Source organism: Pipistrellus hanaki (genome assembly GCF_964339955.1).
Source record: "Pipistrellus hanaki genome assembly, chromosome: 3".
In the NCBI taxonomy this organism is placed as follows: domain Eukaryota; kingdom Metazoa; phylum Chordata; class Mammalia; order Chiroptera; family Vespertilionidae; genus Pipistrellus; species Pipistrellus hanaki.
This window is the reverse complement of record NC_140505.1, coordinates 99,850,523-99,873,682: the sequence shown is the minus strand read 5'-3', so window position 1 is coordinate 99,873,682 and position 23,160 is coordinate 99,850,523. Positions and strand designations below refer to the sequence as shown.

The following is a 23,160-nucleotide window of genomic DNA, read 5'->3' as shown; positions in this document are numbered from 1 at the left end:
GCCCCACGTAGAGCCTCTGGAAAGGCTTTTGCAATGAGGTGATGTTTAGAGAGGACGAGTTTACCTGATATAAGGGAGGAGGGGGCCTAAATGTAAAACTGTGGAGGCTTGAGTGTGACAGCCAGAATAATGGCCCCAAAGGCCAAATCCTAATTCCAGAAACCTGTGAATATGTTAGGTTCCATAACAAGGGGCAGCCAAGAGCCCTGACTGAATCTGTACCTTAAGAAGAAAACTCTGGAGCGAAAGTAGCAGAATCTGGAAGGCAAACAACTTGTAATCTTGTTGTCAATAATAAAATTAGAGCTTTCTAGCTAACACACACAAAAATCAGAACCCTGGAAAACGAGCATCCAGCACCAAGAGCTCAACACTTCCCAAAGCTTAAAGGGGTTTCTCATGACATTGGTGGTGATATTAACAAATGTGATTTTCAGAAAAATATGACATGATGAAATGTGTCAACTTGTCAGATCTGCATAGCTCAGCTATGCAGTAATGCAGTAAAACAGATCATACCCAGGTAACAGACAACTCAAATGGCAGGACAGTCCTATGTAGCTTACAGCACAAAAGCTCACTGATGTGGTTTCAGATTCCACAGTGTAACCGACCACTGCCTGTGAATTTTCATGTAGTATCAAGAGAATAACCACAATTATCTGGAAAGGCTACTAAAGTATTCCTCCTTCCCAAGAATTCTTGAGGCCATCTTTACATATTTCATCTAAAGTAATACATCAACACTGATTGATGCACAGCAGACATAAGAACCCAGTTGCCTTCTATTAAGCTAAACAGTAAAGAAATGTGTAAATGTTTAAGACAACACTCTTATTAAATTCTTTTGTTTTGAAAAATAGTTATTTTCATTATAATGTTATTTGTGTTAAGATAAAAGGTTTCATTGATGTCATTTTTAAGTGGATTAATACATAAATATTTGTGATGTGATAAATACTGATACATGTAACTCATCTAAGCCAAAGCTCTGGGGAGCCCTCAATAGTCTACAGGAGTGAGGAGGCTTTGAGGCCCAACAGTTTGAGAACTGCTGCTGGCTGGGCTGCCCAGTGATGTGAGCACAGCCAAGCCTAGCACCCACTCAAGTCAGGAAGGCAGCGGGACTTCCTTCAGGCTCGCTGAAGCACCCGCAGCAACCCGGTGTGGTCCCTGCTCTATTCACAGTCCTGTCCTGGAAGCACTTCCCTTCAATTTACAAGTCTTAAAGAAAGAGAGGTTGTAACTGGTCTGGGTGAACTCATCAGGATCAATGGCCTGGCAAATGAATTCATTAACACTGCCTCTCTTTAATCCAAGAATGTTCAACCAATTAATTCAATTTTTTTCAGATTTGAAAATTCACTTGCTAAAAACAGTAAGAGAATGCTAATACACCTCATGCCTAAAGAATTCAATGTCATTTATTTCATAAATACAGCAAGCGGCATTCCAATACCAGCCGTGATGGGTTTCCAGGAGCACACGGAAACCGTCAGGGTGTGACCCTGACGCCATGTGACACCGTGAGGATGGTGACTCCAAAATGGTTTTCCGAGTGATCTTCCCCTGTCCCTTAGCCTACCAGTCTTGAAACTCTGAACTTTGGCTTTATACAAAAAAATCACCAGACTCTTGTTAAATAGCAAAGGGCAGGCATGGATGGTACCAGAAACCAAAATACTTTTACATACGATGTTCCACTTCACTTCCACCTTACCCACACTTTCTGACTTCCATAACTCTATGACCACACAATACATTCCCACTTACCAGTCTCTCAGTTATATGTATCTTTGCCTGATGACAGTGGTTTCTACAGCTGCTGCCAATGGCTCCCAGGCAAACTCACAAATGGAGTGCAGTGTCTACTTGAGGGGGTGTCCCACCTCTCCTCTCAGTTGCCAATGTCCACCCTGATTTCACCTGCACTGAGACCAGTTTCTGTCTACTCTCTAAGGCAGCAATAACATTTAAACAGAAAAGCTGTTTGAAAGATCGCATAATCTAGACAGCCATTGTGGTACTACAATGCTTATCAGGGAGAAAAAATTACCAACTCAACAGGAAATTTACTAGAGGAGAGGAGAGGAGAGGAGAGGGGAAGAAAGGGAAGGGAAGGGAAGGAAAAGGGAGAGGAGAGGAAGGAAAAGGAGGAGAGGGAAAGAGAAAAGAAGTGCTCGATTCATAAGGGACCAAAGTATAGTTTTTCTATTAGGTGCCAGGGGAGACACAATAATTTCTACACAAGTTCAGTTGCTCGAGAAGCACTTTGTCTCACATACTTTCATTCTGCTTCAAGTCAAAACTCTACCGCTTACCCCCAAACCAACCATTGGAGCTTTGGCGCAGTGGGTAAGATGATGCCCGCTCCAGCTGCACGGCAGCTGTTCTGTGGAAGACCCATTTCGAGTTGAGTTTCAGGAACATGAAACTGGCTCCTGGTGCTGCCATATCTCCAGTTCCAGTGTGAACATAAACTCCAGTTTTAATTCACAGCTTAAATATTCCATGGCAGCAGGACACAGAGTAATGAAATTGAAGAAGACTGCAGCATTGGCTGGTTTAGACGACAAACACGGCACGGGAAGAGGGGACTCCTATCACGCTGTGTACACATGGTTCAGGATCTCAGAGAAAAAAGGGACAGCTTTCATAGGTAATCAGAAGGCAAAAGATCACAGGCAGTAACAAATTTAACAAAGTATCTTCGCTCCAACACAGTATTTTCTAAGACCAGTAAGGAACACACACAGTGAGGCAGGGGGGAAACCTGCCCAGCTTGGGAAGCAGGATGTATAGGAGACACATTTGGGAATGCTTCCTGCACTGAAGGTCTGAAATGCTCAGAAGGCTTGGAGGCAACCCTTTGTCTGCCCAGGCACACCTGACAGGTGAGTTCATGCTACTCTCCTGGGCATTGACAAGCTCTAGTACAACTTCCTGTAGGCAGGTGTCAGCCTGCCCCGTCTTCCCACCAATGGCCATGTCCCAGGGCGCGGCTGCTCTGAAGCAGACTTAGATGTGGCCAGCTAGGTTCAGAGGAGCCTGCCTGCACCAGCCCAAGGATTACCAAATGGAATTAAGCAAGCACTTGCAAGCTTTGGGTTCTGAGTTTCTGTGCTTTGATAGCCTTAATTTGTTCTCCTGGGGCTAAATTGCTTGGCTGTGTCACTGCAATTCTATATATAAACAGTCAGGGAAATGCAATGTGTAGGGAGTGATTTATGATGCAAAAGCCTCCCCCCAGGAGACCATTCCTCCCCAGGGAAGGAGGCACAGGAAGCAGGAAACCACACACATCTGCCAGTTAGCAGTGGGGACGTAATTGAAAGATGATTCTGTCCTCCCATTTTTTCTGCCAAACTCATACAAGATTTCTTCTGGAGAACATTTTCATCTGCATGAAATGGTCCCAACAGGCTACATCCTATATAATAAAAACCTAATATGCAAATTGTCCCCTTGGGCATTGGTTTGACCGTGAGTTCTACTGCTCGCTATTACATGCACTGATCACCAGGGGGAAGTGCAGAACATGACTGGCATCAGCGACACAGCGCTGGCAGTGGGCTGCAGTGGAGGCGCTGCTAGCCCCAATGGGCCCTGACGAGAGCAGGACTTCAGAGGTATAGTGGAGATGAGCGGGCTGTGCCAGGCTAAGTGGATGTGAGTGGGGCCCTGATCATCCCACCAATCACCCTGCAGACAGTGACCAGCAGCAGAGGTGGCATGGGGGTGGGAGGTGGAAGGGGGAGCAGGGCTCCCAGGTGCTGAGGGAGCTGGACTCGATAATGGAGCAGGTGAGGGGGTGATGTCAGGCCAAGGTGGGGCTGTGGGGCTGCGAGGCTGGGGGAGTGAGCTGGAGCCCAATCTCCGCAGGCCACCCTGAGGGACCCATACACAAATTCATGCACTGGGCCTCTAGCATGAAATATGAAATAATCAAGAAGCTGGTAATAAGGGACTGATTACAAGATGACCTAGTACATTCCACACCAGCCTATTTGCATACCACCTTCGTCCATTTTTTGTTGTACAGGGAAGCATGCATTCTATTATTCATAACGTTGTTTCTTAAAGGCACCCGCCCTTCAATTATTTAAATTTTCTTTCAGAAAACCTTGTATTACTCTCATAAATGAAGCACCAAAGTGATCTGAGACCAGACATGGGCCAGCCCCATCACCCAAATAAGAGGCCTGCTGTTTTCTACAGGGACCCTATGGCCAGAGACTTATGGGTAGTGACCACTGGATGTTTCCTGTACATATATTTTTTCTAATATGCATTTGCACTTACACCATTAAGATGGAAATGTGTATGCATGTACTAAAATCATCTGTCACACAACATACTTAGGGAAACAAAATATCTAGTCTACAAGTTGTCAAACTATGGCATTTGGCCCATTTTTGTACTAACCACGAATTAAGAATGGTTTTCATTGTTTTTTTGTTTGTTTGTTTGTTTTCAAAAAAGGAGGAATAGGAAGAGGAGGAATAGACCAATTATTTGACAGAGACTACATGTGGCCCAAAAAGCTTAATATATTCTCTCTCGTCCTTTTCAGACCAGTTTCCTAAGCCCTGGTCTAATCTGTGCTTTTATTTTGCCATGGAAGTCCAAATACTCCAAATGACTTAGACAAACTTGCTCCAAATAATTAAAGAAATTTAACCAAAGAAGCCATCAGCTTAAATGCTTTCAAAATGGGCCTCTGTCTGATCATGTCGACTACACATTAAGAACTGAGGCTTGTCTGAAACAACCCAAAATGTGGGGCTACACAACTCATGTAGCTGGTCTTCGTTCTCCGAGGCCTGAAGTGACATCCCATTTGCCCCAGGGCCACTCTCCACCCTTTCCCACTAGGGCTCCTAGGAATTTGGGCACTGGCAGGAGAGGGGCAGGGGTGACCTCCTTGACGGAAGCTGTGGTCACCAACTCTCTTCTGCACCCTCCATGCCTAAGGTTCTAGGGCTACTCAGGGTCCGCTCTCACACCCACAGGCTTCTTGAACAGCAGCTTTATTAACTCTCTTCAGACTACCTATTCTGAGAACACCATCTGTTCCCTGCAGGGGCCCTAATGGCAAAGCCTGATGGGCAGTGAGCTCTGGATGACCATGATGCTGATATCACCTGAGGAATGCTGGCAGTCCAGGCCACTGCAAGGTACAATGCCTCTATTGTATACTCACACAGCTGGATGGGGCCTTCAGCCATCTAGTGGCTCGCCCTGAGTTACACAGACCTCCCCTAGAATAAAAAATGCCCAGATTCTAGTAACCAGTTACAACACACAGCATTATAAAAACACAATCCCCATCCAGAACTAAAATACCATTGCTGACATGTACACATAAGGAACTGTTTGACATTGAAATTGGGTTTCAAAAGAACTGGTGGCCCAGAAAGAAGCTCACCACAGACTGATTCACATGCCTTTTAGTGTAACGATTATTGCTTGTCTCATTTTTGATTCTTATAAGTATATTTCCAGTAGGACATGGTCTCACTCATCTAGGGGAAATGGTGAACAACATAGACTGATGAACAAGAACAGACCCAGAGATAAGGAGTCATGGGTCAGACTGTTGGACCTCAAAGGGAGGGTGGGGACAAAAGGGAGAGATCAACCAAAGGACTTATGTGCACACATATGAGCCTAACCAGTGGTCAAAGACAATAGGGGAGTGGGGGCATAAGGGAGGGGGGGGGGGATTGGAATGGGGGGTTGTTGAGGACAAATATGTGATTCCTTAATCAATAAAGAAATAAAAATTAAAAAACACAATCCTCAATGTAATATAGTAAAATCTGCACAGATGATATGTGGCAGACACTGTTAAGTTTTCCACATACACAGAAAACCAACAATCAATTCCCACTTTATAAATGAGAAGACTGAGCCTCAGAGAACCTCAATGATGCTCATCAGGGCTCTAAGTGGCTGGTGTGGCCTCATCCCAAAGCCGCTTCACTGGGCCAGGTCCTCCCACGATCCACCTCTGTGGCTGACTAAGCCCAACCGTGAACACAGCAAGGCCTCCAGCTAATCTATCCACAGACATTGCAGTCACATTTCACAAATTCAGTTAAACGAGATAAGTCTTCTGACCTTTCCATGCATGGAGAAGAATGCCATGGCTCAGGGCACATGGGTGGGAAGGCCTGGCCACTCCTATCAAGCTACATTATTGTGTTTGTTGAGTAAGTACTCCCTGAGTGTCACATTTTTTTCATGTGACTCATTTTGCATCTGCTCACTGATCTGAGGAGGAATCAGGAGACTTGCCTGCCCCTGGCTGTGCCATCTTGGGCAAGTCACCCTAGTTCTGTTTCAGTCTTACCATCTGAAAATGAATGATACTTACCTCATGTACACCTCTCCACCCCATCCCTGCCTGCTCCCCATGGTGAAGAGTAAGATAGAGGCTAAAATCTCAGGTAAAACGATTCAAAATATGGTTGGCAAGTTACTTAATGAGCTTCCTTTTTTCCCCTCTGTAAGATGAGACTAATGATAATAGCAACTTCAGAGTTTGGGAAGGTTCAAATGAATAAACATACGCAATGCACATATAGAACCTGGCACACAGTAAGTGCTGTATGCTTGCTGCTCTTATTATTACCAATTGTTCATCTCTAAGAAATCTTATTAATAGCCAACTCATAAAGTGCTTTGGAGATTAAGCAGGAACTCTAAATAAGTATATTTTTGTATTATATGATGGTGTTCTGTAATTGACAAATAACTATACAAATATAGGGCTTAAAATATAAAAATAAGCTTATTGTTTGATTTCCATCTGTACTAACTCGAACGATTTGAGGGCAATTCCCTAGAAATGCTTACACTAAGTTAAAACTATTAAGAAATAGAAATATAAGTAATAAACATAAACAATAAAATTAATAATGACCGAGTTTTTAACCAGATTTTTATCTGTGAATATGTAACTATTCTCGTTTCTGTAGCGCTAACAACCACAGTCCTCTGAGGGGGGTGTCGGGGCCGGGCAGCAACCACAGCCCTGGATCACAGCGTTTCCTTTCCGAGCCAGGGACTGTTCACTGATGTGCCCCCTTTAAAAAGCAGCCAGTCACACACTGCAGGCTGTGGGTCACTCCCCTGGACAGCACCACCCCACCCAGAGGCCTTGGCATATGTTGACTCTCAATCCCAAATGTGGAATTTTACCTTGCATTTCGCCACAGGGGCAGCTTCTTCCACTTACTCTACTCTGAACTCGACAGAGAAAGACTGCCCGGCCATCTGGACACTCACAAAGCCCAGTTATTTGTTTTGCCAAACTTTATGTACATTGAATAAAAATGTTTGTTTTCCGTGTCCCACTTTTCGTCTCTAAAAACAAATGATTAAAAAAGAATTTCAAGGGCTTTTCTTTCCTCTCATCCTCTCCAAACCTGTTTACTACATATCCTCACTTCCTCCCTTTTAACTTGCATTTCTGCCCAGGAATCATCCACTTTTCTTTGCTGATCTTTACGTGTATAATGTTGCTTCAAAACCTTCTTCAAAGGAAAGGTCAAAGTGCGTGGCACAGACACCAAAGGTAGGTGGGAAAGGCACCAGAGCTGTACCACCTGACCCAATGCCGATCACACCCCCACCCAGAGAAGCCCAATATACCGGAGTCCCCAGAATCCTTTATCCAAGGGTTGTGTACTGAGTGTCCACTGCGCACACACAGGTAGGAACTGCAGGCGACAGACAATGTAAGGTGGTCCCTGCCCTACAGGGGCTTGTCATTTGACTGGAGAGAAAGGACAGACACAAAAACATAGAAAAATATACAAAAATAGGGGAGAAAGAACATGAACAATAACAAAAAAAGGGCATTTCCAAACACGAAGGGCTTCATATAGATGAAAGTTTGGAAACCTGTAAATAAAAGTAGAGAATCTGGCCAACAAAGATGAAATATTTCAGAGATGATGGGGTGAGGACTGATGACAGACCTAAGACTGCCTACATAAACCAAGAGGCAATTGTGAGCAGGGTTAGCCTAACAGTAGGACCTTCGTTTTCCAGGGGATGGAAGTAGTGGGCAGACATTGGCACTCTCTGTAGTTGGCTTCATCATAAAGAAATGGGGTTCTCAGCCAACTGCTTGCACCTTCACAGTATCTACAGAGGATCCCCCAGAAGGCAGCCCTCGGGTAACTTGGTACTAGCACCTCATGCACCCAACCAGTAACTGCTGAATGAATGAATACAGGAACGAATGCTACACTTCCTGGCGAGCTTTGCTTTGAAACCTTATATAACGATACTGTCTCAGGTGTATCTTCATATTTCACAGCACTCACCACCTCTCAAAAGCTGTCTGCCATTTTACCGGTTTGCCAGCTGCTTATTTGCAGCAGGAATCACCAGTAACTGTGTGGGGCCTCCAGCAAGCATGTGAACAAAAACATCTGCTATGCCTCCCAATGAAGCACATGGTCTGATTCCCTCCCAACGAAGCACATGGTCAGATGCAGTTTGAGAAGAAAGGCTACCACTTCCCAAACTGAAGCCAAGCCAGTTCAGATACATTTTTCCAAGCCCCTTTGTGTAATAGTTGCAACTGTTCTTTAGTTATGGGTGCACTTAAACAAACATCTAAGAATACCACAATTTTCTTATTTATACATAAAAGTATTATTCAACCCTGCGCCAATTTCCCTTGATCTGTGCTGGAAGAAATCCCAGGGACGCCTTATCAAAACAATAAACTTAAAATAAAAAAAAAATGACGACCTATATTTTCAAAAATACAGCACTGTATCCTGCCTCTAGAATAAACCCCAGTATATTTTGAATTTTTACAAAGAAAACTAGGTTTGCTTTGCCAATGTCAACTTTCCATGCTGCTAAAAGTCCCCAAATTTAGAATCTGCAAACAGATCAAGGGTAGCCACAATAAAGGCTGTATTAAGCTTTTGGATCTGCTATGTGTACAAATTTAACCAAAAGTTTTTCCTACCGATGCCTGAAAAGTTTAAATTCCAAATGGAGTCCATGTTCTCAATACTAATTATTTCAAACTTGGCCCAGAGGGGTGTATTTCTGTCCTCATGGGGGGACACTGGTGCCAGCAATGGTCACCTGCCACTGCCTTACAACTTCCTAAAGAGGACCTATCCCCCTTGAGAGCTGAAGATATACTTCTTATTAATTCTCACCGAACATCATTAATGCTCAATTTGCCTAATGCTCCATGAATAAGGGCATGAATGCCTGGTACTGGCAGTCAAGAAACAGGATGCTTTCTGCAGGCAGAAAGAACCACACCTCTCTCTCAGATGAGGTGGGCCAATCCTCCAACAGCAGGGAGTTAATTAATCCCATTAATCTGGCCTTAAAATTAGTGTCACTGGCATTATGTCATTGATTCTTGGGTCTCCAGTTCTCCCCATTTTCTAAAGGCTGACAGCAACAATACCAATTTCAGATCAAACATGCAAAATGCCAGGCTTAGAAGGAACTGGGGACTGGCCCACGGAGGTCCCGAGTAAGGGAGAAATGGGCTAGAAGAAGACATCCCAGAAAGAGCACAGAAAACTCCAGGAATTCAGTTCCAAGTGGGGCTCCAAATTCAGGTGAGAGGGCTGTGTCCATCCTGGGCTGCAACTCACTTTACAATGACAACTTGCTCATCTCTGAAATGCCAAAAACATAAGAAATAATATCTCAGTCAAGCATGGTCTTCTCTGGCCAAGAGTCCTATCTTTGGGAAAGCCCACAAGGCAATCTTTGTGAGCAGACATGTCGGTACAGCGCTGTTAGGAGATAACCCCAGCACCCTTGGTTCCCCCATGCTACCAATAAAGACATTCTTCCCGAGCCTCTTCCTTTTCACACCTTTGCTCCCGCTGGTTGTCAGTTTATCATGGGCTGTGGAAAGCACTGTTTGCTTTCTATTTATTCTAAAAATATTTGAGAATCCAGGCAAGGGACAAGCTCTGACTTCCAAAGCTGAGTGATAAATCTATGGATCGACCTGCCACAGCCTCCAAGAGTCTTACACTGTGGTCACTTCTTCTCTGGGTATTGCCAGACTGGGAAGTCCCAAATCTTTGTCACCCCTCATATGAACTCTTCTCCACCCCCAAACAAAAGCAAAGGTTTCCTTGGGACTGACAGATCAGAACGTTCCCCTTCTCTGTAATATAACCCTTATCGGATTTCTGTCCACAGAGCAGATTTTTGAAGCATCACAATTGAAGCCTTTTTTGCAAACCTGACTACTTGCCATCCTTTGTCTTCCTTTGAACCTTCTGTGAACTCAATGCAAGGGCGTGTTATTTTTATATATATGCATCTTCATATCCAAATAAGAAGGCTCTCCCATCAAGGGGTCGGGTCTGTTAAGGCAAATCTAAAGGGCTTGGGCAGAGTGCCCTTAACAGGGTGCCCCCTTTCGTCTCCAGGCTGGTCTAACCCAGAATACAGAGAGCAGTGGTCCTTCAGCACCCCCTCGGATGGGCTCCGGTCTCAGCCCATCAAAAGCGGTTTAGTTCACAGGAGTCATGATAGCCCTTATTCCTGCACATGTACCTGAGAGCAGGCAAGACCCCTCCCCTTCTCTCTCACACCTTTAACATCACTTGTGTCTCTATCCCACGAGGCAGACAGAGTGTGTGTCAGAGGAGGAAGGGAGAAGCAAAGACAGGAACTCTGGATTTTCCAAAAGAAATGTTTCTGGCAGAAGACGACTCCTTTTAGAAGCACTGCTACAGAAGGGCTTCATCCTAAATTCCAGCAGGGGTTAACACGGGCCAGCTTGCTTTCTTTTCCCTTGGGTGGGGCCTGTATATATTTTTATGTGTATGGCTGTCTGGTCCTTTTGAAAAGTAACCTCCCTCAAGCTTCCTCCCTGGTGAGATAGTCTGGGGCTGAAACTTTTCAGGGCCTATCCCAATTTTCCAAAACCTCAGCAGCAGATGCCAGACACAAAAGGTCACCGTTGTCAAGGGGCTGTTACCAGCCACCAGCTGCCCAGGGAGGAAGTTCCTGACGCCACCTGTCCATAAGCAGCCAGGAGGCTGCATCAAGACTAGGAATGACCTGACCCAACGCTGCTCACTGCCAGAGGCATGAGGAAATGTACACTCTGACTAGCATGGCTCTTCTGGAGCATTCCAAGGAAGGGGAGAGTCTAGACACTGGGCCCAGGGCCTTTTCTTTTAGCAGTAGCCCTGCTCAACATTTCTGGGCTAACATAGGCAAAGTGGCACTTCTCAGTCAAAATCTTCGTCATCATCCTGTTTCTACTATATCAGATTAGTACTGTTCTCCACCCAGCGTCCATTTGTATAGTGTGGACACCAAGCCACCCAAAGCTCTTTAGTGGATACAAAATCATGGAATGTCACCGATTTCCTGCTTTGGGTTGGACCCCAAAGGAAATAATATCCTAATGCAATGTCTTCCAAGTCTAAAAGCAAAAACTGCCTACTCGGTCTGGCCTAGGATCACATTAGTCCATGGACAGCCTGGTGGTGTAGAGGTCTCTGGAATCCTGGGCAAGCCAGGGGGCACTGCGAGAGGAGGAGGTGTTGGGTCCCAGAAGGACCTCAGGGCCAGGCAGCAGGGGACAGAGGACTGCAGGCTCTAAGCACCTTTCATCAAGCATGTTCACCATATCCGGCTCCCCAGCACATTCATGAAACCGTCCTGCTCTATGGGTTACCTCACCCGGCTCAGACAACCACGAACACACATGGAGGGAGGGGATCCTTGCACTGCACAGCACAGCTTTCTCCGTTATAGCCTTTTTTAAAAAAATATATATATATATATTTTATTGATTTTTTACAGAGAGGAAGGGAGAGAGATAGAGAGCTAGAAACGTCGATGAGAGAGAAACATCGACCAGCTGCCTCTTGCACACCCCCTACCGGGGATGTGCCCGCAACCAATGTACTTGCCCTTGATCGGAATCGAACCTGGGACCTTTCAGTCCACAGACCGATGCTATATCACTGAGCCAAACCGGCTTCGGCGGTTATAACCTTTTTGCACACCTTAAAAAGGGGCTTCAATTCCTCCCTGGCTGCTTTGCTGAACTATCAAGACACATTCCCTTGGCTGGTGGATTTTCCTCTCTGCCAAGGTGAGTGTTATAAGCAGCACAATTATTCACAGGCCCAACTGCAAAGTTCCACTCATGCAACACACTGCTCAACACACCTGGTGAGACAAATAAAAAAAGGGCAAGTTCCTAGAGACTGAAAGGTGTAAACAAGGTGATTATAAGCTACCTTCTACACTTCCACATGAGGTGACATAAATTAAACCTGATTTTCCCAAAGAAACAATGCTATGGTGGGACTTCATAAGGGTGCTACATGAAGAATGCAAAGTGTGAAAGCACATGATCAGTCCCATCCATGCCGACCACAACCATCCAAAGCTCTCCCCAGAAGTTCCAGTCCTGGCTCTCCACCCTTTACAAAAGGGTCAGGAGTTCCACATTTTGAAGAACAATGTCAATGATGTTTCCATGTCACTTAACAGAAAGCCTTCTAATGAGCATACGAATTAATGACCAGACAACCCAGTAAAAATAAAAATCACATACAACTGAATGCAGTGTCACCACATTCCCATTACTTCTCCCCACTTCTTCCCCTGTGAGAAAGTACAAGAATCCCACTTAGATCACGGAATTTTGGGAGACTTCCCGATACTTTCAGAACACTTTTCAGTAAAGCACTTCGGGAAGCAGGACCACTGTCTGCTTTTCAGACTTCTCTTACCTCAAATTCCCCAGTGCAAATATACACAGGAGGCACAAAGCTTTTAATTGAATGACAGACAAATGAAGCCAAGTTCTTCCCTGACTATTCAAAAGCAGGTCTCCCCTGTTGGCAGAGGCCAGCACTTCTGGGACTCAGATGGGCCTGCCTTTTTACCTTTAGCAATTCATCCCTATTATCCAGAACCAAATGTATTAGTAAGTAAACGGTATGCAGGCTTAAGGGGGTTGTGTGTATGCATGTCCTGATCTAGGTTGTTTAAAGACATCTGAAGTTTGACTTTAGGATTTGAAAGACCCTATTACATTATGTAAATTATTGAACTTATAGACTCACTAAAATGTATTTTCTCTATCCTTAACACCTGCCTATATTTCCATGTCTGTCCAACCCTTCTGTGTACCTACCTATATGCTTTTTAGATACAGATGAAGAGATATCAATAATGAAGAGGCAAATCACAAAAGTCACCCAAGATGCACTATACCGAGAAAATGTCTCCTGTTTCGTGTGCTAAATTTCCAGAAACAAATATAACATGGTTAGTCTTGTCCCTGGGTTTACACATTTTTTTTTTACCCGTGTACAGTTTGCATGTGCAGGTCCAGGCCTTTCATGAGGTCTAGACCTAGAAGGTATGTGGCCTTCAGGGCACAAAGTTTTCAAGGAGTCTTTCCCATGACCAGACAAGTAATAAAGTCCTGTAAGCTCCAGACAGTCTAGCAGCAATTACAGAAGAAGGGAAGAGGACTACAATTTCTGAGTCACTCATTTAAATGTGGGGCAGGGCTGCTAAGTGTGGAGGGAAGCTTCACTCCCTCTCTCATGGCTCCAGGGAGGCCTCTCTTCAGGGCAAATGGTGTTTCCTTACTGCACAGCCACACACCTAGTGGGAGAGACCCCTGCTGGGGTTTTGAGGGGCCAGCTGGGTGTCACAGCCAGATAACCCAGAACGTTCACATTCATCTCCCATCAACTCAAAGGCTCTCCAGAGTGATTCCACAAGAACTCCCGTGCAGATCCTCAGGCAAGATGTTAACAGGCCTGCAGCCAGAGTAACAGGAAAGTGCCCGAATTTGTATGGAATGTGTTCCCGCCACAGCCCCCATGCCCAGGCTCTGCCCCCACTCAAAATCACCCAAGGAAGCTATGCACTTATCTCACCAGACCATAGACCCAAGAGAGCTTCCAGTAACAAGGCCCAAATCCTAGGGAAAATTATCTGATAATTTTCCCAAATTCTGATTGTATCAAATGCAGACTAGGAAGACATTCTTCTCAGTTCAGTACAGATTACTCAAAAAATTAAGGAATGTTTTTGCCTAATGCCTGCCAACATTGCCATTTAGGGGAAAAGACATGTCTTTCAACAAAAGCTGTTTTTTTTAAAAACAAAAACAAAAAACTAACTGCTAAAATATTAAGTTTGTAGGTTCAAGGGGACATGTTATATAATGACAATGATAAAGAACCCCTTATTTCACAGAATATTACCATAACAACAGCATAAAATCAAGTTTTGGAGGAATCTTCTCAAATACTAATAGTGGTAATGATATTTATAACTTAGAGATAAATTTTTAGGAGTCTGTAAATTAAGTATCCTGAATTCTTACACTAAGTTTATTTTCATTGAAAGTATAGTAAATAAAAGAAGTTTCTGAGAAACAAGGACAGAGATTTGTAGGTTTTAATAAAGGAGGCAAGTTGTCTGATTCTAGTTGTTATGTCCCGGTGCTCTTGTTCTGTGGAATCAATTCCGTTTATTTACAATTATTTTCAGAATTATATACATAACCTTGTTAAAGAATATTTGTTTTCTAAGCAAGACAAAAAGCCATTCAAACACTTCTTTCTGTGTAAATACATGTATCGTATTAAGATAACACTCAATAGGAAAATTTCCATCCAGATATTTTTCACTTTGAACAGTAAAGATTTTCCTATTAGATCAAATGTCCTTTGAAAATGCCATTTCTATTAGCCACCAAATTTTCCATCATGGAGGTGTCATAATTTCCCAACAGGTCTTTCTAAATGCTTAACACAATATAAAAACACAGAAGAGAGACATAAATATAACATTGTCAGGTCTAGATTTAGGACCTCAATAAAAAATTAAAAAAATTAAAAATAAAAAACTTTTTTTAAAGGAAAATATCAACTCACCAACTCACACTCCGGGCAGTGGACATTGACATCAACACAGTCACATCTTCACCATGCCACAGTAGGTCTACTGTGGATCTCCCTTTATAAGCCCCACTCCCCCTTTGATCTAAGAGAACATTGTCTGCACAGAACAATTTCAATTTCCCTTCTTTTCAGGAAAGGAAATCTTTGCACTTCAAAGGGTTTCTTTGAAGAAGAGCCCTGCCATCCTGGCCCGTCCAGGTTAGGCGTTCCGTGCCCCAGCGGGGTGTGCGCAGCCTGGGCGGCTGTCCGCCACAGTCACTCTCAAGGCCAGCTCCTTCAAGGGGAGGGTCTGGTGCAGAGGGAGAAAAAAACAAACACCTGAAAAAATACTTGAGGCTTTTGATCATGACCTTCAGAGGTCTCTTTTCATACACAATGTGCATTGCCAGCTCAGGGAAACTGAGATACAGATAACTGGGAGCCGTGGACAACGCAACAGCACTTCTAAGAAAGAATCGTTCCCGAAACAAGACTCACTCAGCGAAGATCCTCTTCTGGCCAGGAAAAAGTGGAGCCCCGCTCAGTTATTGCAGGTGATGGCAAAGGGGGTGACCTTCATACATGAAAGGCAGAGGAAGAGCCACACTTCAAACACAGTTCTTAAACCTTCCCCTAGGAAATGGAGCAGTCACTAACAAAAAGCAAAACACAATTTAGAATTTCACCTCTTCTTTCTGCACTGGCCCATAATTATGAGATGTTTGCCAAGAGCCGGCTGTGTTTCTCCCGACCAAGGACCCATCCCCATCCTTGCCCTTTGTAAGTCTCGGGAGCAAGGGGTATAGACCAGACAAGAGAGGACCTGCAACACTTCTCCGGTTTTGAACAAGTTCTGGGTATTTAATAATGACCTACACCCTGCCCCACCCTGCAGTCATTCAGTTCACTTGCTGAGGTGGGCAGCAGACCGAGTGGTGGGCAGCGGCATTAAGTTGGGTTGGCTCCAATCTGGAACCCTCTCTTCCCCACAGCCCTGTCCTGGCTCTGGGCTGCTGCCTGGGTGTGTGAGTGCAGACTACGGTGACCAGAACACCCTGAGCTGGATCTTCCAGCACCTTCCATGAGCTCTCTACCTGGCACTAGCTTTTGTGCTGGAATAGTGATTTTCTCTTCTTCTTTTACTTTTTCTGTATGAATTTTACTACACATGGTTAAAAATGCAGAGAGCAATGCTGAACTGCAGGATTTAGATATAGACTCTAAGGTCCATTGAGCTCATCCAGGCGAGCACAGCCCCCAAGAGGTAACAGAACTTACAGAGCTCATGGGGGATCAGCTCATACGGAGCTCGCCCGGCCACATGGAGAGGATCCTCACTGAAAAAGAGCATATGGTCCCCAAACCAGAAGAGAGAGTTGCACAGAAGAAAAGCTGAAGAAACAAAAATGTATGGCTCAGGAGTAAATTCAACATAAAATAAATGCTAACAAAAGTTTAAAAAAAAAAAAAGGGGGGAGGGGGGGGAGAAAGTAGGTTGAAAGGCAGGAAGGGATGGGCTTGCTGGGGAGTTGCCCTAGCAGAGATGGCCCATGCGTTGTGAGGTCAAAGAAGTATTTCCCACGGAAGGAGGGACTTCCCCACCTCCCACACGACAGCGATCAGCAAAGTGGTGGTCTGAGGGCGGGGCCACTCTAGCACTGGTCCTGAAAAGGATGGAGTAGAGTCTGGAAGCAACTTTTCCCTATAGAGTCCAGCTCCCACAAGATCCTTGCCCACGGCTGTCCCCACATGCAGATGACCAGGTGTAGACAAATGGAACTGGGCTCCCCGGGGCCTGGGCAGGAAGTCCCCCATCCAGCTTGACTCTGGGAATGTGAATGCCAAGCTACTGACCCAAAAAGAATGCCGTGCAGCCTCTCTCACACATGCCAGCTCCGGGTTCTGGCCATTGCCCAGTACCGCTGTCCCAGGGACATAGTGCCAGCTGTGCCCAGAGCTCTGCTGCTGGGGCTCAAGGGGAAAGACCTGCGTTCAAAGACCACAGAGAACTGGACAGAGGGAAAAAGAAGGGCGCTGTCCAGCGGCAGAGCAGCAGACCCCTGCACTTCCCAGATTCACTCAGTGAAGAGGAGGAGGGTGGGGGCAAGGACCTTCAGGTTCCTACGCTGAAACCTGGGTGCCCGGCTTTGCCCCATGCACATGGCGTGCAGAACACGGTCCCAAGGAGGCCGAGGCCCCCGGTGAGGCTGATGCCCACGGCCCTACAGCACACTTGCTGGGTAGGACTCCGGCCAGGCCCCCAGATTCAGCTCCTTGCTCTGCAACTCACTACCTAACTGTGTGCCTGCAGGCAGCTTACATCACTTCAGTGCCTCTGTTTCCCCGTCAGTCAAAACAGCAGCCCCAACCTCCTCAGAGGTGGCGAGGACTAAATGTAAACAAAGTGCAGAGTGCACAATGAGTCCTAAGCTTGTGCTTATGATTTCTGATCTCCACCAGCCCAGGGCGCTGCCTTCCTTCCCATTTGTGTAAAAGACTCTGGTAAATGGTGCTTGGTAGGCAGATCAGAAAATACGAGAAACAGAACATATCTGCACGCCAACTTCACAAGATCAATTCCAGCACCTTCATCGCAGATAGGAAGGTAACAGAACAGTATGGAGAAATACGGTGAGACAGTTTTGTTGCCCTCCCCTTCTTTCTGCTGTCCCCAGTAATGCACCCCCAACTCAAGGCACTAGAGGATTGCACGTTACCACCTCCCAGGAGGAGAAGTCAGGTGGAAAACAGAGATGGCCCTAAGTATCGGGCTTTGATTTTTAAACCCAAAGCCCTCAGGGTAATTTGGACAAATTGTTGGGGGGTCAGGATGACTATGATGAGGGCAAATACCCCCAAAAAAATACACAAACACATACTTTCCCACACACGCACAGGCAAGCACTAAGAATGGGGCTGAGAGATCTCAAGAGGCCCAACCCCAGATATGTGGCAAAAAGGCCACAGGAAGCCCTCCATGATCTCAACTGTGAAAGGTCAGTGGTAAAGAGAGCCCTCCAGGCCTATCCAGAGATTCTAGACCGAGATCAGCAGAGGAAAGGTCAGTGGTAAAGAGAGCCCTCTGGGCCCACAGGGGACAATGTACAAGACAGGGCCATATCCAGAGATCCTAGACTGAGATCAGCAGAGGATCAATGTCCTCACAACAGCCTGGCACTACCTGCCCCTGCAATGCAGACACAACAAGGTAATAGGACTACATGTTAACACCTTGGCAAAAGGGGCTAGCAAGATAAAGTTGTTATAAATATGGTTTCTCTCCACATCTAAATCAAAGAACTGAGCTCTTTCCAGTAAAACAGCTAACGTTTATATCAAGCACTTCATCTGTGCCAGAAGCTGTGTTAAGTGTGTAAGTGGATTACCTCACTCCTATAAAGAAAGCACTAGAAGTCAATTATTATGCAAGCAGTACAGAAAAGTTAAACATGGCTCTGAGAGAGATCTTAGAACAGGCACTCCGCCTATAAGTGGAGCCCAGTTTGAGATCCACCCTTTTTGCGGGAAGGCCTACGCCATCTCCTCCGCCCCAATCATGCTTGGCCCTGTGACCAGCTCAGGCTGGCCACACGGAGCTGAGGCTGCTCCCCTGCAGCCCAGCCCAGCACTGATGTTCTCTACATTGCGGAGCCCACTGTGCATGGAGCACGCAGGCAGTGTAGGACCCACTCTTAAACAAGTGGAAACATATTTGATTGTTCTCACAGTCAAGAACCGCCGGAATCTTGTTAAGAAAGCACTATTGGAGGAATACAGAATGTTAAGGAACCAAACTGCCATCCCCTCTCCACACAAAAACACAGAGAAGAGAGAAAAGCCCATCAGGAACAAGGAAGAGATGATGCATAAATGTACCCGGTCCTACTCAGGGAAGGAAGGCTCTTCCTCCTATCTCCATTAAGTCCCTCTCACCTTAGCCTTTAAAGATTTCCCTGCGCTGGACTTCTAAATTACCATCACAGAACAGTAGGCTTACTTCATGAAAGAACATATTTCATGAAAGGAATCTAAATGTATTGACTTAGTCTAGTCCCTTTATTCTTTCACAGAACCCTCCCCAATCTACAGTCTCAAGGACTTTCTGGAGGCTACACACAGCGAGAGCCGCAAAGCCTAAGGTTGCACTGTCCCCACCACGGGTACCGCCTGCCCTTGGCTCCTAGACGCGCCCATGGCAGCTCATCTCAGCACACTGAAGCTGTGAAGGCTCTTCCCTCAGCACACCACTCTAACTCCAGGCCTTGCAGCAAATGTATCACAACAGTAATGGGGGGAGAGGGGAGCGAAATGGAGGTCACTGGGTGTAGTCTGATGTCCAGAAATGGCATTCCTCCAGCCTATGGTTCTGGGATGAACAAATTCTGAGCGACATGTAAGGTACATGCTTCACCCACAGCTTGGCGGACACTGGATATCTGATGGAGAGAGTGCCTTTGGAGTGAAAGGAACATAGTTGCCCACTGAATTGTTCAACCAATTTCCTGCTTGTTCTTCTAGCAGATTCTCAGGTGGCAAGCACATTAATCCTTCCATGATAAATTATAACTCCCTTTGAACTGCAGGGGTAGTTATTTTCAAAACTGCTTTGGAGTTGTGGTGTGAACAGGGATTATGGAGAAAGAAAAAGAGAATTCCTATAGTTTACAAGGCAGATATTCTGCCACTGAAGATCCTATTACTATATTTCTTGGCTAGAAAACACCTAAAACTTGAGATGGATGAAACCTTGGCCTGGGATCCAATGCCATTGCCTAAGGCCCAAGAAAGCCCTTAAAGGTGGTCCTGAAGGCCCAGAAATGAAAAAGCAGGTACACCCCGTGGCTTTAGAATCCCAAGTGGCAAAGGGTCTCTATCCTGACAACAGGACAAACCCACAACCAAGCTAGCCACTGAAGGGCGGCGGTGGGGGAGCAGAGGGAGGCTGCAGGAACTGGAGAACCTCTGGTCAGACATGAGGAGGCATGAGAGTTAGGTGAGAATCTGGGGCAGGTGGCTACCAGGCACCGAGCCTAGGAAGGGCCCCAAGAAGGTAGATCTTCAGCCCTGTCCCTTGTGGGTGGAGTGGCAGTTATGATTCAGTCCTTCCCCACCTGCTCTTTCCTCAGCTTCCCCCATCTTGCTAATGTGGCAACTCTATTCCTCTTAGACTCATAGTAGACCTCAATTCACACCTCACAGGGATTCCAGTGGCCAATCCTGTTGAGTCTACCTTTAAAATCTACAGGGAAGCAGAATCCAACCTCTTCGTATGTCTACCCGAGTCCAAACTGCCCTCACCTCTCACCAAAACTACTTACGGCCACTCTCCCCTGTGAAGAAATAGCCTAGAGAAGATTTTATTCCAGAATTAGTTGCAAGTCTCTGAATGGGTCTCCCTGCTTCCATATCTGCCCCTCCTTATATCTTCTCTACACAGGAGAAAGTCATCATGAGAGTCTCCAGTGGTTCCCTACCCTCACTCAAAGTAAAAGCAAAGGCCTCGTGTCCTAGGGGACCCTCTACAGAGGTAGAGGGCCCCGATCACACAGAAGAATACGAGGTGCCTGGTGGTGTGGCTCAACTGGTTGGAGCATGGTCCCGTACCCAGAAAGGTGGCAGGTTCGATTCCCGGTCAGGGCACAAAACCAAGTTGCAGGTCCCTAGTTGGGACAGGTATGAGAGGTAACCGATGTTTCTCACATCAATGTTTCTCTCTCTTTCTCTCTCGCTTTCTTTCTCTCTTTTTCTTTCTCTCTCAATTCATGCCCCCCTCTCTTCCTCTCTCCAAAATCAATTTTTAAAAAAACTTTAATAAAAATAAAGAAAAACACTAGGGCCCCACCACAAGTCCCACTTGGAGTGAGAATCAAGGGCCAGGTAGAATGATGGACATCTCAGAAAGTGCCTTTGGCTTAGCCAACTGCAGGCAATATTTCTCTCAGTAACAAAAATACACTTAGTGCCTGTTTCAAATCTGCCCTCCAAATACATAGTTAGTAATGAATAGAAATTGGACACCTTTTGACAATCCAATGTGGAGTCACTGTCAGCCATGACAATTATGTCAAGTGGCAATACGCCCATACAAACTTCTGTGAGTGACTCTTTTCAGGAATGCTCCCTTGCTCACGACAGGGATTAATTCAATTAGACATAATGCTAGGCCCTCCAACATCGTTACTGGCCTTAGTAGAAAAAAAAAAAAAAAAAAACTAGAAAAAAAACAGTAAAACATGCATTTAATCCTATCAAGGAATAGAACCTTCTACCAAATGTAATTAAAATTCAAGCTCTTGAAGTCAGCAATCTTGTCCTTCAAGCCTTTTTTTTCCTTCTAAAGCAAATAATTATAACACCTAACAGCACCCAATGTGGCTCAAATCCAGATTCAAACCTGTGAGTACATTTCTGACCTTTATTAAATTTTATCCTGTTTGTTTAATCAAATGCCTGTGACATCTTTTAAATTTTATGTATAATGATTAAACATAACTTTACTATGCTAAACCTTTAAAAACTATTTTATTCCATTGTTGACCTTATCCCTAAATGTCTGATTGTGTGATTTAAATAAGACCTTTTGTTTTAAATACAAAAGGATGTGTTCATATAAAAATAATAGTTTCCAGTGAAACCAACTAAAAATATCAGGGAGGCAACCCCACCATGGTTTCTTTATAGCTGAACCAAACAAAAAAGCCAAGAAATGTTAAGACAAATCATAAATAACCTAAAATTCTTACTAACCACAATTCGGAAATTTAGCCGGAGGCTAATATATGTAGTCCTACTGGTTACATTTTTAAGAGCACATTTTAGGGACTATACCTCGGGCTGAACCCCCAAACATCTCCTCCTGGAACTAAATCTGGAATAAACCCAACTCCAGGTGACTTCCACATGCGAGCCTGAGAAGCAGAGTTTCCTTCCAGCAGGCACGGGTCTGGCTGTCCCGCTCACACAAGTCAAAGCGGACTCCCGCTGGTCCCACTCGCACGGAGAAGGGAAGGAGCTGGAGGCACGCCGCTCTGGGCGCCCACAATCCTGGAAGAAGGAATGCCGGACCTACAAGGAACGTGCTGAGAAGACAGGTCAGGTCGTTATGAAGCCGGACGAACTTCCCCCAGCTTCGAACTCGGGATGCTACAGAACTCGGCCTTTTCAGGCCAAGTCCGGTCACAAGGAAGCCCACCCAGAGGGGACCTCCCTAGGAAAACCCGGGGCCCCAAGTAAGGGGTGCGGCGCGCCTCCGGAGTTTCTGGGGAGAAGAGGGGGGCGTCGCGGCTCCCCCAGCGGGCCACCTGCGCGGGGACCCGGGGACCGCGGGGCCTGGCGCCCGCGGCGAATGTCACGTCGCGAGCCGCGTGGCGGGTCGCAGTGCGGTGCCCGCGCCACGTACAAGAGTTCGCCCGAGCAGCTCCGCCCCGACCCGTCCGTCCACCACGCGGCTCCACGCGCGGCCCGCGGACGCCAGGTGCCGCGCTCCTACCTCGGGTTGCATCATGCGCCACGCCGCGCCAGAGGGACGCAAAATGGCGCGCGCGCCCTGCCCCGGCCACGCGGAGGATGCCGGCGCCCAGGGTGAGGCCCGGGCCGCCCTCCCACGGCCCCCCGCGCCCGGGGCCCAAGGGGACCGAACCCGGCGCTGCCCTGGGCGGCGGGCCGGGCACTCACCGAGCGGGCGGACGCGGACGCGGGGGTGGCGATGCCCGGAGGAAGGCGCGGGAACTGGAGCGGTAACGGGTAGCGGAGCCGGTGGCCGCGCCGCCCGTCGCGTGGACCCTCACACCTGCCTGCGCGGACTGAATGGAGCGGCGGCAAGACCCGCGCCCGGTTTCCTCAGCCGCGCGCCCGCCTCGGACCCGGCAGCCCAGCCCGCGCGGTCAACGTCACCAGAGAACCAATGAGAGGCGCGGCCGGCGGGGGCGGGAGGGCGCGCGGTGCGGAGGTGGCGCCATCCGGGTTTCCCCGCACCGAGCCCCGCCCCCTTTCCATTTCTGGCACCCTGAGGTCCCTGCCGCCCAGACCCTGCGGGCGAGGCGAGCAGTACCGCGCCCAGCCCGGACCGGCGAGTCCAGCAAGCCAACACCAGTTTTATTTTTCCAAAAGTAAAAGATATGGGAGGCACTTCAATGGGTTTTAAAATATTATTATACAAATGCCTTTTTCTTTTCTTTTATTGTTGTGCCTTTGCTGTTTATAAATAACG

General features: G+C 46.5%; 1 protein-coding gene across 3 annotated transcripts in view; it reads right to left on the bottom strand.

The window, feature by feature from the left end:
- The window catches only part of SLC7A1 (solute carrier family 7 member 1), a 45,524-nt gene extending 22,661 nt beyond the window's left edge, over positions 1–22,863 (bottom strand). Inside the window, exons 1-2 of one of the 3 annotated variants that reach the window (XM_084878690.1) lie at positions 22,626–22,863; positions 17,250–17,340 (exon numbers count right to left, since the gene is read on the bottom strand). The gene's annotated coding sequence lies outside the window, so the exon portion shown is untranslated. Of the gene's footprint in view, positions 1–17,249; positions 17,341–21,779; positions 21,940–22,625 lie in introns of those variants that run through there. The other 2 variants (XM_084878689.1, XM_084878691.1) reach the window with 2 other exon arrangements.
- Positions 22,864–23,160: the final 297 nt, after the last annotated feature.